General features: G+C 39.8%; 1 non-coding gene across 1 annotated transcript; it reads left to right on the forward strand.

The window, feature by feature from the left end:
• Positions 1 to 1,123: 1,123 nt before the first annotated feature.
• LOC112724269 (small nucleolar RNA R71) lies at positions 1,124 to 1,230 on the forward strand. The gene has a single exon (XR_003163440.1). It is a non-coding gene; the product is annotated as a small nucleolar RNA R71 (small nucleolar RNA).
• The last annotated feature ends 4,722 nt before the right edge of the window (positions 1,231 to 5,952 follow it).

Raw genomic sequence — 5,952 nt, forward strand, 5'->3', positions numbered from 1 at the left:
TCCTATTGTGTGGCTACTTCATGAGGCACCAGAGAGACGTCCTGTGGAAAAGTCTTATCGTGCAGAGGAGTAGCAGATGATGTTCTATCTTTTGATGACGTTCCACTTGACTTGAGTTTTGAAGACCTAAGAACGTACTTTCCCTCGCTTTAGTAGTTTAGAGGGACTAGGTGAGTATAGAGTCTAGGCTAGCCTAGGTGCCAGCTTAGGGACCTCTTGAACAGGTCAGGACCTGGGATGTTGTATGTATATATATGTATATAGATATTATTTAGCTATATCTAGGGGTGTTCTAACTAACAGTCTATATGCTAATAAAGGCTGAATCACCGAATGTTGTCAACTACTTGTGACGTATTTTTGTGTGGTTGTTTATAACTGTTTTATCTGTTATTACTTGTGAATTGATTATAAATGATTCTGTCCATTAATCCAAATATTTTAAAAAAAATACACCAAGCAAATTAACTACGCGTTTAACAACGAATCAGGCTCATATGATAAATAATAGATAATAATTAGGAAGACAAATTGGTAGCGCTCAGTTTCCGGTATGATCTAGACATATTGAAAATTGGGTCGTTACAGTTGGTATAACCTCTGTGTTGAGTGTTGGTGAGTTGCATTGTTATTGGGGTTATGGCGTCTCTGATCTTGGCCTTGGTCTTGTTGATTTCCCCACCCAAAGTTTGGGTGGTTCCTCCAACCAGGATTATACGTTTTGGAGTATGGGTCATGATTCTGCCTAGGTGAATTCCCAATGTAGTTGGCTTGTTCTTGATCACCCTCTGCTTCTTCATTCACCCCTTCTTGGGTTACTGTTGAAGCGGTGATTGCTGCTACTTGATTCCTCTTCATCTTCTTGATGAGGTCAGCTAATTGCTTGGTAATCATCTTGTTTTGAGCTAGCAGTGCATCCACAATGTTCAGCTCCATCACTCCTCTAGTATTGCCTCTTTCAGAAGCATAGAAGTAGTTATTCTCTGCTACAGTCTCAATGACATCCATGGCTTCTTTAATGGTCTTCTTCTTGTTCAGAGATCCCCCGGATGAGTGGTCTACTGCCTTCTTTGATTCATACGAAAGGCTTTCATAGAAAATGTGCAACTGCACCCATTCATTGAACATATCTGGCGGGCATCTTCTTGTTAAGTCTTTAAACCTCTCCCATGCTTCATATAGAGTCTCACCATCCTGCTGCCTGAATGTTTGTACCTCAGCTCTCAACCTGTTGATCCGTTGAGGAGGATAGAATCTTGCCAAGAACTTGTTCACCACATCTTCCCAGGTTGCTAAACTCTCCTTTGGAAAGGATTCCAGCCATTTAGATGCCTTGTCCTTGAGTGAGAAGGGAAACAGAAGTAGTCTATAGGTGTCAGGATGAACACCATTAGACTTCACAGTATCGCATATCCTCAGGAAGGTGGTTAGATGTTGATTGGGGTCTTCTTGGACACTTCCTCCGAATGAACAATTGTTCTGAACAAGGGTGATGAGCTGTGGCTTTAGTTCAAAGTTGTTGGCATGTATGGTTGGCCTTTGGATGCTACTTCCACAGTTTCCTGGGTTTGGGTTGATGTAAGAACCCAGAACTCTTCTCTCTTATCCAGCCTGATGCGCTGGACCTTCTCTGCCATGGTTGTGAGCCTCTTCTTCATGATGGTTCTCCATATTCTCCTCCATGTCTGGTTCAAAGTACTCTTCCTCTTCCTCAGCACCAACTACTCTCTTTCCTATTGCTTCCCTCCTTAATCTAAGGAAGGTCCTCTCAGGTTTAGAATCAAAGGAAGTTGAAGCCCCGCTTCTTCTACCTGTCATACAACAAACAAAGCAAAAGCAAGAGAGATAGATGCAGACAGTAATTTCTACAGAAATGCTGTTAGTGTGAGTGATGCAATATATCAAACAGTTAGTGGGTTAGTGACTGAATTGTAAACAACTAAGAGAATGGGTAGGGGAAAGGGAAGAAAATAGCTAAACAAAAAGTAAATTACTCAAATGAACTTAAATCAAACAAAATAAAAACAAATGCTCAATCTAGTTATCCACCAATTTAATCATTGTTGATACAAAATCAATCCCCGGCAACGACGCCATAAACTTGATGCACGGAAACTTGTTTCTCAACAAATTTCCTTCGGCAAATATACCGAATTGTCGTCAAGTAAAAACTCACAGTAGAGTGAGGTCGAATCCCACAGGGATTGATTGGTCAAGCAACTTTAATTGGAAGAATGTTCTAGTTGAGCTAAGCAGAAAGTAAGTTGAGAATTGTAGGAAGTTAAATGGCGGGAAAGTAAATAGCAGAAAATAAATTACGGAAAGTAAATTGCAGAATCTTAAATGGGGAAGGGAAGTTTAGAGTTAACGTGACTTATAACGTGGTATTGATAGCCATCTCCAACGTTAGTGACAAAGGTGAGTGTCACTAACGTTGGCTCATCATCCCTCTTCTCCACGTTAGCTTCCACGTTAATGTAATTAACGTGGCAACTAACGTAGCTCAATCCAACGTTAGTGACAAAGGTGAGTGTCACTAACGTTGGTGATTCTTGCTCCCTCCACATTAGAGTCCACGTTAACTAGGTTAACGTGGCTTTTAACGTAGCCAATATGGGCTTAGTTCAACGTTAGTGACAAAGGTGAGTGTCATTAACGTTGGCATCATCTTCTTCTTCCACGTTAGAGCTCACGTTAACTAAGTTAACGTGGCTCTTAACGTGGCCAATTGCCCCTTTTAGAACGTTAGTGGCACTTACTTTTACCACTAACGTTGGAGTTCTACTTCTCTTCCACGTTAGCTTCCACGTTAACATAGTTAACGTGGCAACTAACGTGGGCTATGATGGCTCACGAAGGCGTTATTGGCAATCACTTTTTTCATTAACGTTGCAAGCTAGCCTTCATTCCACGTTAGTGGTTACGTTAGCTAGACTAACATGGCTGCTAACGTGGTTCTTCGTTGCTTCCTTTATCCTGAAATCAAGCAATAAAGTGCATCAAAGCTCTGATCCAAGTTATGAGACATGCATCATTCAATTTGTCCTTTAATTCATGCATAATTCTCATGAAATCATGTAAAATTCACAATGTTTGCTTGAATCAAGATGTAAGTGATTATTTACCCAAAACTTGCTTATTCCCTAAGAAAATGCATGAAACTACCTTAAAACCATAACGAAAAGGTCAGTGAAACTGGCCAAAATGCCTTGGCATCAGATACACATCTGGTGAGGGTTCGATCGCTCAATTACATGCTTCCACCCACAATCATCTTTTCTTGCAAGTTTGTAAAATCTTTCAATGATTCAATCCAATTGTGGGTTTGCTTCAACTGCTATGGCTTTAGCCCTTATTCTTATATATGTATTCTTGGAAGTTGACTTATTTTGACCAAGTAGTAGCATTCATGTAGATAGATTGCATATAGATAGGTTGCATGTAGTTAGTTTGCATTGAATAAATGTTGATACGCTTTGCTTCTTTCTTAATTTTAGCATGAGGACATGCTTAGTTTAAGTGTGGGGAGATTTTATAAACCCTGATTTCGTGGTTTATCTTGTGCTTATTTTAGGGGATTTTACCACCTTATCCCACATTTATTCAATGAAATAGCATGGTTTTGTAATTCTCCCTTGAATTGTGCTTAAGTGTAAAAACATGCTTTTTAGGCCCTTAAATTGGTGATTTTAACTCACTTTAATTCCATTCGATGCCTTGATGTTTGTTGACTGATTTCAGGTTCATAAGGCAAGTATTGGATGGAAAAAATGAGGAGGAAATCATACAAAGTGGAGAATGCATGAGGAAACAAGAATTGGGAATGCATCGATGGGCACGCACGCGTACAAGGCGCGCACATACAGAAGTGATTTCACATAGAGACGCGCACGCGTACATGCCGCGTACGCGTGGATGAAGGAACAACCAATCGACACGCACGCGCACATGGCGCGTACGCGCTGGTACCAGCACGTGACTCACTTAAAGGCCAAATGCTGAGGGCGATTTCTGAGCTGCCCAGGCCCAGATCCAACTTGTTTCTGAGTGTAATTCATGCAGAATTGAAGTCCAAGCAAAGGGGGAGCAATTGTTTGAAGTGTTAGCATCATGTAGAGTATTTTCTAGAGAGAGAAGCTCCCTCTTCTCTCTAGAATTAGGCTAGGTTAGGTTAATCTCTTCTAGATCTAGGTTCAATCTCATGTTTTCATCTTATTTCCTTTATGAATTCTTGCTTCTACCCTTTTATTCTCATGGTTTGTAGTGTTAATTTCCCTCTTTTCTCTCTTTTGTGATGATGAACTCATGTTGGATTTGGTTTATATTTAATGCAATTTGATGTTGATGTTTCTTTCATTGATGAATTAAGTTGTTGATTTACTCTCCTTGCAATTGGTAGTTGTTAGATTTTATTATTCTTGCATATTTACCATGCTTTCATTTATTACCCACTAACTGTTTGACAAAATGCTTGGTTGGGCTTTAGAGTAGACTTTGAGCATTCTTGGCTTGGAAAGAGTAATTAGGCAATCCTGAGTCATGAAAACCCAACCTATGTTGGTGATCTAGAATTGTTAGTTAATATCATTTTCATTTACTCTAATCTCTTGCTAATCCAATTAGTGAGTTGATCAGGACATTTGGATTGAGATTAGCTAGTCTTGTTAGACTTTCTCTCATGGAAGATAACCTATATCTTATTCCATCATCGGGGATGACGTAATAAGATAAATTCTTGTTAATTATTGTTATTAGTAACTAGGATAGTAGGCCTATGATCTCAATTCTTGCCATGAATGTCTCTCTTTATTAATTGCTTTTCTTTATTTTGCTTTCTTTAATTGCTTGATTCATTTACTTTTCTTGCCATTTATTTTCCACCCCTTATAATCAAACCCCCCTTGTTCCTTCATAGCCAATAAGTGATGCCAGTGCATTTTGGCCTGTTTCACTGACCTTTTCTTTACTGTTTTTAGGGTAGTTCCATGCATTTCCTTAGGAAATAAGATAGTTTTGGGTAGATATTCACTTACATCTTGATTCAAGTATACATTGTGCACTTTACATTATTTCATGAGGATTTTGCATAAATTTAAGGACAAATTGGATGTTGCATTTCCCATGACTTGGACTAGAACTTTGATGCACTTTATTGCTTGATTTCAGGACAAAGGAAGCAAAGAAGAACCACATTAGTGGCTACGTTAGTTACACTAACGTTAACACTAACGTGGAATGGGAGTAACTTGCAAAGTTAATGAGAAAAGTAATTGCCAATAACGCTCTCGAAGCCATCGTTACCCACGTTAAGAGTCATGCTAACTAAGTTAACGTGAACTCTAACGTGGAAGAAAGGAAATGAAGCCAACGTTAGTGACACTTAACATTATCACTAACGTTGGACCAAGCTCATAAGTGGCCACGTTAGTTGCCACGTTAACTTAGTTAATGTGGCCTCTAACGTTAAGAAGAAAGGGGGGAAGCCAACGTTAGTGACATTCAACATTATCACTAACGTTGGCCAAGTCACATTAAGCCACGTTAACTTCTACGTTAACCTAGTTAACGTGGAAGCTAACGTGAGGAAACAAAGTGGTCGACAACGTTAGTGACACCAAACATTGTCACTAACGTTGGAAGAAACCCACACAAGCCCCAATTAGCCACGTTAACTCCCATGTTAACGTAGTTAACGTGGAAGCTAACGTGAAGAAGGAAGGTGATCGCCAACGTTAGTGACACCCAACATTGTCACTAACGTTGGAAGGAGCCCACACTTGCCACCGTGAGCCACATTAACTCCCACGTTAACTTAGTTAACGTGGAAGTTAACGTGAGGAGAAGGATGATAAGCCAACGTTAGTGACATTCAACATTGTCACTAACGTTGGAGATGGCTAGCACAGCCACGTTAGAAGCCACGTTAACCTAGTTAACGTGGGAGCTAATGAG

Source organism: Arachis hypogaea, chromosome 11 (assembly GCF_003086295.3).
Source record: "Arachis hypogaea cultivar Tifrunner chromosome 11, arahy.Tifrunner.gnm2.J5K5, whole genome shotgun sequence".
NCBI classification, from domain to species: domain Eukaryota; kingdom Viridiplantae; phylum Streptophyta; class Magnoliopsida; order Fabales; family Fabaceae; genus Arachis; species Arachis hypogaea.